Source organism: Amphiprion ocellaris, chromosome 20, assembly GCF_022539595.1.
Source record: "Amphiprion ocellaris isolate individual 3 ecotype Okinawa chromosome 20, ASM2253959v1, whole genome shotgun sequence".
NCBI classification, from domain to species: domain Eukaryota; kingdom Metazoa; phylum Chordata; class Actinopteri; family Pomacentridae; genus Amphiprion; species Amphiprion ocellaris.
Window position 1 is genome coordinate 19,654,527 of NC_072785.1, and position 13,680 is coordinate 19,668,206.

The 13,680-nt window shown below is 37.5% G+C and overlaps 1 long non-coding RNA gene across 1 annotated transcript; it reads left to right on the forward strand.

The window, feature by feature from the left end:
- Nucleotides 1–390: 390 nt before the first annotated feature.
- Nucleotides 391–4,641, forward strand: LOC129347685 (uncharacterized). The gene is made up of 2 exons (XR_008599895.1): nucleotides 391–588; nucleotides 3,437–4,641. It is a non-coding gene; the product is annotated as an uncharacterized LOC129347685 (long non-coding RNA).
- Nucleotides 4,642–13,680: the final 9,039 nt, after the last annotated feature.

Genomic DNA, 13,680 nt, shown 5'->3' on the forward strand with positions numbered 1-13,680 from the left:
TTGCACTCATAAAGCATGCTCACAAGCATATAAAATTGCCCAGTGTCCCATAACAAACAAACAGAAAATACCTTGCAGAAGCAACAAAAGATCAAGGCAGAGCTGCTAGGAATTAGACATGCTCAGCTCCCTTTGTACTCAGCCTAGCGTAAAGCTGCTATTATCTCTGTGAATGTCATATCTAGACCCTGTATTTTCCATTACTGAGTAGTCTGCCTATCTTGCAGCTGCATATCTGCAAGATTTGTTCATACAGCAGCTCATGCGTCAGTGTGGTATTGCTGGATCTCATTTTTGTTGGTTGCTTTCATGGTTGAGTGAGTGCATGTTTAAATTAGAAAGCAAGGTCATTTAGTTTTGAGGAAAATCTAAAGAGTTATTGGTCTCGTCTTTGACCTTTAGAGGTTGATTCATGTTACTTGCAAAGTCTTGACTTTTAGAGCAACACTTTCATTACCTTAATGAAGCAGCAAACACTTTCTTGTTCATTTCTACAGACTGGAAGACAGAAGAGAGTGTTTTCAGAGCAGTTTGATGGCAGATCTCAGCAGCAGAGGGCTCCATTTTCCCTTCCCGTCACTTCAAAAGGTGAGATCAGACAAATACCTACACTTTCATCAGTCACATTCTTCAGTAAATTCCAACTTACAGAGGAATTAGATTTAGTGTTTTTATAACTTCATCCACGATCTGAACACTATAAAGAGCACTGGTTTATACTGCCTCCATCTATTCTTAATGTACTTTTAAACAATATATTCCCCTGATTTTCTCCCATTCTAATTTAACCAGTATTGTGCACTTCAGCTCTGTATTTTCAAACTACTTCTCAAACCAAGTTATCTGTTTTGATTGAGTGGGGTGTTTGCCAGATAGGAGTTCCCCTGCCATTAATCTTACCGTGGGCCTGAGTGACAGACCGGATTATCAACTAAAACTTTCAGCCACTTGAGACTGCTACCAATGTTTTGCTTTCAAGAAGAAGAAAGAGTGGGAAGCCATTCTTCTGGTAGAAGAGAACAGAGGCTGGTGTAACTTAAGCAATGTGGAAACCCTCAGCAGCCTGTAGCATTATCTGGACAAACTAATATTTACTCCAGGACAGTGCAAACAAACTCATTTACTCTGGCTTTATTCAGTGCTCTGGCATTGTTGATGGATTAACTCTAATGATGAAATCTAACTCTCAGTTTGATCTGAAGGCTTCGCTTCTGAGAGCTCTGTGCATCAATCACTTACAAGTGAAATTACCAGAAACTATTTTTTCTCAGAGATCAAAGATCAAAAGAAAAAAATAAAAATCAAATAAAAATCTAAATACATGAAATAATTGCAGACTAAGATGATATTTTTGCATACAAATTACTGATCAGCTGCTTTACCATCAATGTGCACATTATTAAGGAGACAGTCTTGCACAAAGATGGAAAGAAAACCAACAACAGTATGCTCCTATTTTTTCTAGCTGTGTTCAGAGGGATTTGCAGCAGTCTGAACATGAAAAAAGGCAAGTAATGAGTTGGTTTGAAGTCTGACCACAGTGCGGTGAATCTCTGTTTGAGTCTGGTCTGCTTTGAATAAAAACTGATTTACCTCCCCCCCTTTAAATTTAGTCTGCAAAATTACACAGTCTTCAGAGCATCGTAGGAATGCACCAAATTTAAAGGTCCTCTTTTCTCAACAGGGTGTAATGAGAAACTGGTCGTTGAGGACATTAGCCATAAAGGCAGACACCTGCAATGATGGGACTGAAAGAAATCAATATTCTTTCCTCCATTAATGCTAAATAGAGAAAGTAGATTGTCCTGACCTCTCTGTCAGCTTCATGTGATGACAGCAGAGATGACTGCTTTGAGCCAGTAGGATGGATGGATGGATGTAGGGAGAACTGACTTGAACATCTCTCTTGAACACTAAGTTAAAACACAAAAATGGCACATGCAAAATCCACAGGTGATGCACAGACTCTAAGTGAGATGATTTTCTCAGCGTTTATGCTCATATCTTGTCGGTTGACAGTTTTGGAAAAACTCATTTGGTCAAATTAATGCAGCTTGACAAGCTAACCAGACACAAAAAACAAACTAATATGTCATATTTAAATAGAATATATGGAGAACTTTAATGTTCTGAGTGTGTGCAGTATTGTTTTTAGGTGCTTAATTACCAACAGCGTGTCTGTTAATTTTCATTTTTAAAGCATCCCTATAGAATCACCTTAGAATTCAACTACTTTCTATTTTTCGTAGATAGTTTTTTAGGCATTTTGCCTATATTATAGGGAGAGCTGAAAACACAGAGAGGGGAGGAGTGAAGTGGGAAGATATGCAGCAAACCATTCAGACTAAATTGGAGCTCCAGTCCTTGCACCAAAGGCTCAGCCTTAGCAGAAGACGACATGTTCTACCTGGTTAGCAACTGGGGCGTTCTATATAGATTTGCATTCCTTCCTTGGTAACATGAAATTTGCTTATTGTTGTAATGATCCACGCTGGCCTTAATAACAGAAGAATAAGGGCTCAAGATTTTAATGTTGGAAAATGTATTTAAATAGCTTACTTATGTACGAATGCCACAACAGTATAAACAAGTGCTTCATTACATATAAAGGTGTGGTAATTACAAAATGTTAATTTTTTAGCAGAAATATTTTTAGCTGAATTTAATGAAATTCACTAAAGCAAAAATAAAAAGGGACCAGTGATACACAATTACATTGCATTGGTAATACAGATGTTGCAGTCTGTAATTACAATTTTTCACAAGGTTTAACTATTTTATACATAGTTAGGTTATTGGGTCCAATGATTCGGAAGGTAAATCTGATATCTGAAAGAGCAAAGAAAAAAATTAACCTTGTATTAATGTTTTCAATTTTTCTCTTTTCTGTGTTTTTTATGTGTTTGTACTGGATGATTTTACTTGTCTGGGTAGAACTAAGCTATCTGAGAACAACTGGTTCAGTCTTTCACAATGTATTGCATTAGATTAAATGTTTTTATGTAAAATATTTTTTGTGCTAAAAATATTTTAAGATTAAAGAATATTAAATCCAAAGTAGCATTTAAATACTTTAGTTGAATAGAAGTGTCTCAATTTCAAACACCATCAACATATTTGAATAAATGAGCTCTTTCATTTTGAACTTAGGACATGAAATCTATGCAATGAAGCTCTCCACATATGGATGTTTTTATAAGTTGCTTTGCAGTGGTTAATAGGACATTTTTGTCTAAATCTCTCTGGAAGTTTGGAGTGGACCGATCAGCCTGCTGCACACTGAATTGAGAGTCTTAACCGAGCAGCACGGAGGCGCTTCACTTTGCTTTTCTCTGTGTGTTTTCATTGGGTCCACCAGTCAGTCTAGCAGAAACAAACTTTTCTTTGGGGGGAAATGTAAGCTTTCCTCTAAGAATTTCCCTGTTTGCATTTGCAGGTGGACCCAAGATGGCATGATGGCGTATCCATACAGTGTCCTGTTTTTAATGGACAAAGACTCAGCATTCTTTGGCACACATCGGCCCCTGAGTAAAACCTCAACAAATTCACATGTGTGTTTATTTGTTTTTCCTTCCATGTGATAGACGGACGGACGGACGGCCTTGGATTTCACTTGTTGAGTAGCCGAGACCTTGTTAACTCAGTAATGGATAGCCCAAGTGTGCACGGAGACATCCTCTTCATTATTGTGCCGCTGAGAGCAGGAAGAGAAGACAAACTCTTCCTCCATCGCTCTGACACTCACCTTTTGTCTGTCTCAGCTAGCAATGCACAGAGAGCTGCGGAGGAGGTGGTTAACGGCTTTTCTTTGTCATTTCCCATGAAGAAACGCATAGAGCAAATATTTTTCCTTATTGTGAGATGTTACAGTGGGATAAACAAAACCATGTTGTCAGGTTACACAATATACAGTGTATTTTGTAGAAATAGTTGAAAAGTTATATATAACATATTGTATCTAAAGTCAGATTTCTTATGGTATTGAAACTTTTTGCAAATCATTTGTAAATAAACTGTTGCCTTATATTATTATTTTATTCACAAGCTATTAATTAGTGTTAAATGTAGAATTAGTTTGCAAGCATGGAAGCCATTGTTGGGGTAAAATATAAAGAATTACTTCAGTGTATTCTTTTCAGTTTGCCAAAATATCCACATTTCTTTACTAAGCTACTACAATGCTTCTCAACCAGAAAACAAAAAAATGATTGTGTTTCTCATTAGGGTTTCACACCATGACAGGCAGAGTATTGGAGCTGAAAGACTGAGGGCTCACTAGACAACTGAACGCGGTTTAAGCATTTCTACAGAGGCCCACCTTGTTATTGTGGCTTGGAAGTGTGACTGGCGGTTGTCTCAGTCTGCAATGAAGAGTGATGACTGAGAGGACCGCCAGTAGCCACCCACATAGATTAGTATCTTGTTCTCAGTGGAGTCTTATACATTTCATTAATTTTTTTTTTCTATTTTGTGTCTCAGTTTAGAGTGCATTTTCAACAGTGTATTCCAGTGATTTCTATATACAGTGTGTTATATATGTGATATGCTCCTCATATTTGATGTCAGAGACTGTTTTGTGGCAAAATGTATCATAAACTGCACAAAAATGCACAACATATTTAATAAACCTGTAACAGACAAGCCTCTGATATTTTATAATATGAAAACTGAAACCTTAACTTTCAACAACACAACCCTCCTGTGCTCTCATTATTAACTATTTTCCTCTATACAAATCATTTTCTGAATTATTCAGGATGCACACATCATGCCGTCCTTTGGTTATTTTCAAATTGCCGTGATGTCATTTGGTCTGCCTTGTGGCGCTGCTCTCTCCTCCCAGTGGAGTGGCCATATCAGACCCTTCATTCAGTTTAAACCCATGTTTTTGCCATGCCAAATTAACAGCCACCCTTTGGGTCAATGCTGCGTGCGAGTGCTGAGATGGGAGAGGCGCGTTTGAGTGAAAAGCACCAATAACAGCAACATGCATGGTTCTCCACAACTGGCTGCACTCCGTTTTCTTCAAAGGGCCCTCTTTCTTTTTCGCTCTCTCTCAGCTGCTTTCGAGCTGACTGCTCACGAACACACCAAACAGAAATATTGGCTGTTTAAACCTGATGATACTGTCAATATGGGAAAGGTCAGACGGCTATGTATATGTTTTATTCCATCCCGGATGTTGCTAAAGTCAATAGGTCGATGCAAATTTGTGTTGATTTAGACATGAGCCCGTCTTGGTTATCGGCCAGCGAGTTCCTTAAAATCAGACAAGTGATAGGGGTTGGCAGCTCTGACTGGCGCCGTTGTCACAAACGCTCAGGGAGTGGCAGCAGCAGGGCAAGGTCAGGAGGCTGATTAATGGCAGGCATTGTTGTTTACCTTTCACCTTTTGTTGCATTATCTCTTCGGCTCGCCACGTGGTGACATTGCCGGTCCTCCTGCACACATGCAGCATTCAGCAGAGCAACAGGTTCAACGTGCTCCAGCTCTGCACCCACAGACCTGTGTGCTCCACTTTGCGCTATCTCATCTGAATGCTGAGGTGATGAGCGTGAGGCTCTTGTGCAAGACATATACAGTAAACAAGAACACAGCAAGGCGAGACAGTCACACAGGAAATACAATCCAAATACTTTAAAGGAAGGGATGGAAAACCAGCTGCATGATTGCTGTTTATATAGTAAATGTAAATCTGCGTATTTTATACTTTATGTATGTTTTCAGCTTTAATTTTGTACAACATATAGTTCATTAATTTCCACATCAAAACATGCCTCCATCTGAAAACTATCATCACTTAATGTCAACATGTCAAAGTCAGATATACTTCTTGCAGGAAAATTAACTTCTTTGTTATTTTTCCTACTTTGACTGTGGGAAATCTAAAACTGCGATAGCTAGAAAGAAGTTCTTATTTAGGGCTAAGCTAATAAAATAATAATAGAGTACTTTTTTTTATCTTGTGCCATTTAAAAGATGAACTTATCATTTTATAAAGAGAGCCCATGTGCTTCCAATTACACATGTATTATATGCAAACAAGCTAGCATTTAACTTTATGTTCTCTACAGTGAACTGGAACTGGAACCTTGATCCTTCAGTGGAACATGTGCAGAAGCTTTATTACTGTAATTGAAATATAAATTTTAGGAACTGTATGTGGTCACTGAAATGAAAATGTGAAAAAGGAACCTCTCAGTACCACTGCAATGAATTTGCATAACAACAGCATATAACTGTGTTAGGAGGGTCAGAGAGGTAAAAGAAAATGAAAGTAAAAGAATAACTTGGGTGATTTGTCTTTTTATCAAAAAGAAAGAAACTATCAAAGAACTGATCCTACAAGCAACACATTCCTTTTGCATTCAAAATATATTTACTTTTGACATCTGTGCCGTAGACTTCCGCTGTTGCTCAAAGCACTATTTTAAAAAACATCGCTGACAGACACTATTGCATGCTTCTTCTTTACCAAGAACATGCCGACTGTAGTTTATTTTGATTCCACATACGCTGTTCTACTGCCATAAATACTGACTGTAGGGCAGAAAATATGTATTCATCTGCAGCTGAAAATAGTCCTGAGCAAATGTGATAATTTCTCTTTTCATGAGTAATGTTTGCTTAAAGCTACAGTGAGCAGTTGTTTTAGGAAAATGGCAAGCCTTTTGTAAAATAGAGGAGCCATTGCTTGAGGCCACAGACAAGGGAGAAAAGTCAAAATCCTGAGAGATGGATTCATATACTGCTGTTTTTTTTGTCTTTCAGCATTGATTTGTTGACACTAACAAAAACAAAAAAGAACATAAGCTTAATCCTTCAAAGGCGAATACTGATATGTTTTATGAGAACTAAAATAATAACCATATTCTGTCAGAACTCGTTTGAATCAGGTCTAAGCTGCAGTTAGTAAGCATGCTCCTTTTTGATCTTCTGTCTAAGCACAGAATCCGTTCACTTCAGGAATCCAGCTGAGTTTCAAGGAGGATTTTCCTCTCCAGACCAACAGACAGTATGGTGGTTTACCGCTTGCATATTTGAGAGAAGAGTCATCCTCTTATTATCACCTAATAAGAATTTGAGCCAAAAAAATTAACTACCTTATTTGCTGGTAGCATTTGGCATGTGTGTGGCAACATTTAGCACAGTATATGTTTCAGCACACTTTAAATAAGTCACAGATGGGCAGACTGGTAGAGCATTAATTCTATAGTCTCCACAAATTAAAGAGGCCTCTCCTGCTTTGAGGACTGTCTCTTTCCTTTAGCCCAGATCGTCACTAAAATGGACTTCCTTTACAAAACTGCTGACAAATTTCCATAATGAAAGTCTGTATTTAGACTTTACAGCAGACGCTGACATTTGCATACCAATTACTGACAACACACTCAAATTACAAGCATTCTTCTAGTTTTACAGAAACATGCTTGCTCACATGGCAGTGTTTTCAAAGGCTGCATGTTAATTGAGTTTGCAAACATAATTTTATGCTCTTTTAGTCATCTGTATATAATAATCAAAACTGGGCTCTGCGATTCAATGTGATCTTGTGGTTATTCTCTTCATTGCTGTATTGCTATATCCTCAGAGGACCAAAAACAGCGGCAGAATCTCCTGAGAGCAAATGTGAAATGATACGTTTTCATTTTAAAAGCCAAATGTCATTATCATGTCTCTGTCCCTTTTGCTTTTAGAGCATCTGGTTGATGTGGTGAGCTGGCAGAGCAAGTAAGAACATGGGAGGGAGGCATTTATCATCCTCTAGACTGCTAGAGCTGTAACTCTGCCTGCTTGGAAATCCTGCGGACAGTCAGCGGAAAAAAAAAGTCAGTGGTGATTGAATTACAAGAATGACATCGTAACAGACCCGCTGCTTTGGTCTTTTAGGGTGGCAAAAACATGAATGCATCACTTACGCATATTGCACATAGCACATCTTTGTGCTTGTGTAAGTTGCTCTGGATTCTACTTTTCTAAATGTTTGACAGCGTCAGATCCTGTCAGACATTGTTAACATTAGCCTGGCAGCTATGACCGCTTTAAATTTTTGTTTCTCGCACGCTTGTCAAAAAATTACATCCTGCATGTCAAAGAGTGAGATGCGCACATGTTCCAGCTTCACACATCATGTTTGCATGCACCATGTTTCCATGGCAAGTCGATTTATTACAAATTTCAGACATGGGTAGAAGTGCTGACTCTGGCCTTTTAAAAAATTTGACGCTTTGCCAACTTGCCACTCTCTTTTTAAAAGGTTTCTCTTGTATCTTTCTTTCTTTTTCCAAGACCTGTCTGCTCTGCCATGTCGCCTGCCCTGAGATGCTCTCTTCTTGTTGACTTAGAGTCTTGCAGTGGCAGAGTAGTGAGTGAGTGACTCCTGGCCAGCCTGGGGTAGTTTCCCCCCTTAACGCAAAAGAGGAGGGATAATGTAAAACATCTTAAATCATACCCAGCAAAGTGTCAAATACATAAACCGAAGTTTGGTCTTTAAGAACACTCAATCCTTCCTGTACACACGGCAGACGTTGATGAATCATTATGGTTGAAGACAGCCGCGCTTGGTCTTGCTTTTTAAGGAATCTCTGTCACTGTTTCACCGCTGCTTGGATTATTAATAGTGCTCAATATCATATCCATTAGGATCAAGGAGGCCAAGTCTCCTATCCATCTCCCCGAGTATCTGTTTAAGCTTGTGGTATTTGAGAATCCTTTCAAGTTTAAGTGTCAGAGGTAACACTCTTAAGGCCATAGAGATGAGAGCACTGTAGTATTTAAGTCTGGGCATCTGCACACTTTTGTGTCCATAGTTTTAGTGAAAGTTTGCCATGTTACAGTGCAAAAAGTACCATTTTATCATCTTGTTTATCATTAAGCAGTGTTTTTAAAAAGAGACAAGGATTAATTAAAGTATGTAATTCTATATTGCAAAAATCTAAGGTTGCATCTCTAATAATTTTTGCAAGGTGCAAAAAAAGGAAAATTATTTCTGCAACTCCCCCAATCCATCTGGTCCAAAGCGAACACCAAACATCTACAGACATCTTAGTATGGAAACAAAATAATGCCGGTAAATGATTTTATATTAACAATCAACTATTTTACTGAAAAATCCTCAATATAAATTGTATCTTATGAAATTACATCATGAAAATATAAGTCATGAAAAAATGGCTCTATTTCAATACTGTTTAAACTCGTCTTGTCATTCAAGGATGAAAAAAGTCCAGTCACTTGCATATTGTGATGTCGTATTCATTTCAAAAATATTATTTTTACGTGCTCTGTGTCAATAAGAAACAACATCTGAAACTAGCCCACCTGCTGCCCTTCCAGCACTGAGGGTCTGCTGAAGACGCAGTGGGGGGTATCACTTGCTGCCCTGATTGATGACCATAGGTCCCGCAGGAAGTAACCCCACCACCATGAAGGAGTGTTTTCCGAACCCCAAGTGGTATCCGGGAAAACATGAACGACTCCAGTCAGGGAGCGTGTGTACTCAAAGGCCATCTTAATGTTTGGATATACAGACTCACTTGGGATTTTGCTGCAAAAAGGGGAAAGGAATCAACGGCGGCAAAATAGGACTCATGGCACACAAATTCCAGCGTGTATCCTTGAGCCTGCTATTTAAACACCTTAGTGCTTTGTGTTGGGTCACTGTCTTCTCACTGTAACAAATTGCTGTAAAAATACAGCATATTTTGTACAGTAATATACCGTTCTTTGTAAATACAGCCGAATACTATAAATTCACGTGTTTTTACAGAACAAAATATTAACAGCAAGCTACCGTACAATCTTACAGCAGATTACAGTATTTTTCTGGTTTTGGTTGATTTCAGTGTGATTGTTGGTGCAGTCCGACCGTAACTCGTCACGGCAAATCTTCCTGCACCACACCACATTTAGCAAACACTCAACACAAAGAAATGATGAAATAGGTTTAAAATATTATGTATCAGTGATTCTCCTCATTACTGAGGGAAGAATTAGGCGAAAAGGAAGAATTGAGGACGATGATTTTCGGCCCGGCTCAGACCTGCAGGGACCACCTGTAGCTGATCCATCCTGCTCCGGTTCACTTAACAAGGTAACTGTGATTATTAAACAGTCAGCCTTACTTTTAATTCTATCAGTCTATTTATGTTTTATTCTTTGACAGTAACATAAATATACCCAGGTTAGTTACTGCTTGGTGTTAGCCACGAGTCGCTAGCATGAATGCTAACGTTTCCCACACTGTTAGCTAGCAGATAGCTAGCTAGCTAGATAGCAGCTAGCATCCTCCCCTTTGGCTGCAGAGTGGACAAAACTTTGGGTCTTTCTTTTAAACCAGACCAGGAAAATGAATTTCTAAGCAACTGAGTCCAACTAGGTTCGGTTAGCTATCTCTGTCTTTCATGTAATTTTCCATTAAATAGCCAATGTGATGCTCCACTGATCTGTTATCAAATTTCCACATGTACTTGTCTGCATTCGACCATTTGGGTAATTTCATGTTTAAAAAGGTTTGTAGGATGTGTCATGTTGCTTCTTCTCTTAGGAAAGGTAAATTTGGGTGTTATGCAAACAGCTGCAAAAATTTTATTTAAATGTGTACTGAACTAGATAGCTGTTATGAGTGGAAGCTTCTGTTTTGCTTAATAATTTGAGTTTCCTGTTTTGTTTTTTTTTGTTTGTTTTTTGATGAATGTGACAGAGTTCCATATTAAGTTCAAGGGATCTTTGCCTACCGCACCTAATATATTCTTTCTTTGTCATTTTGTTGTAGACACTTTACCTACTGTAAATCCCCATGTAGTCACCCTTACAAAAAGACTCATGGACTCTGAATGGGACTTCATGTAAACCCACAGCACCTCTCCACACAGAACCTCACGTTCACAAAGGAAAAGCCCAGTCTGCAGCCAGATGTTCATGTTCTCATTTTAAGGTAACAAGTCTCAGTATTGTGTTGGGTTCATATAAAATACTTCAGTCCTGGTGTCTCAGTTTTGTAGTTCCAGGTTTGTTCCATGACTTGGTGTTTATTGAACATGATCATGAGTTATGAAAGACTGATTCTGAAGGCAGGGTACCTGAAATGTGATGTGCAATTTTTAAACAGATTGTTGACAACATGTTAAACATCATTCATTGTTTTTGTAGATTTTATTTTACAAGACTTGAATGACTTGAAATTTGTTAGTTGCTGAATGTGTTCAATGCAGTAGTTAAATAATTGAAATGATTATATAAATATCTTTTGTTACAGTTCAGGAGAAATGGAAACCAAACTCATTGTACCTGAACTAGAACATGCACAATGGGAACCTGTTCAGCATGAGGAAATGATCGTATGTTACTAACATTTAATGTGTTTAATAAGTCAGTTTTTGAAATATGTTTGATACAGAGTTGGCTTTAATAGAACCTTAATGTTGAAAAGTCATCTCTTGTCTGAGCCATTTCTATGCTATGCTATTTCCTGGGGCTTTAATTTTGAGATGTGACATTTTTAAATCATTAGTTTTTAGCAATGTTATCCTTTTATATCATCACATTCTCTGATATCAATTTTACAGTAGTAAACTATTTTAGAAGATTACAATACAAACAGTAAAATAACAGTATAATGCCACCAAAATACTGACAGTAATATACTGTAAGCATAAACTCTAAACAGCATAATACTGTAATATTTTTGACAGTAACAAACTGTTGTTGTAGAATATGGTAGATTTACTGTAGAATAACAGTGCTCTGCTGGCAACTTTTGCTGCCAGCTCTTTACTGTAAATTTACGGGGAAATTTCTTAGAGTGCTGTAATAAAGCAGTCTAACTGAATAAATTGCTTTTTGCTCCTTGATAATTTTTTGGTTTTTGATTTGAAGTCTCAGATAATTTTCCATACTACACCAAACAGACAATATTAGGCATATTCAGCCTTTACTGGTTTTCAAACTGGTAGGATATGGAATGACAGAAATTTTTAGACGGTGAAATTTAGTACATAATTTAAAGCCTAACTGCATATTTGAGACATGTGCACTGGTTGTTTTATTAAATTTAAAACAGAAACAAAGCACTACAGTGCACTATTAACTATATACTGTACCTACTTGTTCTTGGTCTACATGTTATTTTTTTTCCAGCTATGCTTATGGCAAGAATCAAGAATACACAATCACACTACCTGACCGTAAATCAAAACACAACTCTGTCTTTCAGCGAGCAGTGTGATGTATGTATCCTCTGTTGAGTCATTTTAAACAATTATTATATATGTAGGTTTGCAATCACTTCTAATGTTATGGAAAAAACTTGCAATACTTTATATTAAAAAGACAGACATTTATTATTCATTTTATATTAAAATATTACTATATAACTAATGGCTAATATGGTTCCAGTCTTTAGGAAACACTTACTGTTTTTCAGTGTTTCAATCATTCAGTCAACTGAAGGTTAAAAAACAGCTTAGAACAAACAGACCCGATGACATTCTTATCCTAATAGGTTGTACCATCTCTTAGCATTAGGAAGTAAAAATTGATGTGATTTTGATGAATGATGTTAAATTTTTGAAGGCCTATTGACACCAAAAAGGAAGAGAACTACACTTTGCAATATAAAACAACTCATTCTGTTTTTAAAGGGTGGAAACATACTAACATGAGGTGCTCCTGCATTCATACGGATGCTGGTAAAATTCACAGAAAAGCTCATTCTTACTCAACCAAAACTAAACTGGATCTGTCATCACATCCCTCCTGACCTCACCATGCTGCCTCCAGTTACAGTAAAAGGGATGCAGGTTGATTGCAGAATAGGAAAGCAAATCTAAATTGTAAGAGTTTGAATCTATTGAAAAAAAAACATATTTTATAACACATGCATGCATGATGGTAATTTTAGTTAGCAAACAGAATATAAACAAAGATTTAAAGGGAATTTTTGGTTTAGGTCTGACACATTTGCAGATACTGTTGAGCTCCTGGAAAATATTTAATCAAATATCTGCTTTGCAATCAGTATTTTTTTTTTTACAACTAACTTAACATGTATATGATATTCTTTTTGTCACTTAAAAGATGAACTGTCATAAACTGTAAAGGCAGCATAAAGTGCCTGCACCTAAAATGCCCCCCTCCCCTTAAATTGATAAATGTTTTTAAAAATAACGAAAAATACTTATACGAATGCTAATATGTTATACAATCTTAGAAATAGTACATGAAAACATCGTTATGCAAAACAAATGTAATATTTTGGATGGAATTTTAAAAAGCCTCATAAATGGGGTCAGTTGACCACCATTACAACGCAGTCACTTAAATAAGCCAAAATATCGAAGTGAAATCAGACAAACACGGTGACATAAACGTCCAGAAACACACAGTTCAGTGTGTAAAGCAAATCAGTGAGGAGTCCTGTCGTTAGAGCGCAAATAGGCCACAGGAATAAACAGTTTACAGAAAGCCAGCGAGAGAGAGGACAGAGCTATAGGCCTGTATGGGAAACTTGTAATTTCTATGCGGGATCACTTCTCCCTGAGGCTGCATGTGGGTGGATTGGATTGTTAGATGCTCTCCTGAACGCACCGTTCATTAACGTGTATGATCAGCCCTCAGATTTCCATCATGACGCGTATCAATTACAGGCCAGATAACATCAGCGGAGGCGCCCAGGCTGCG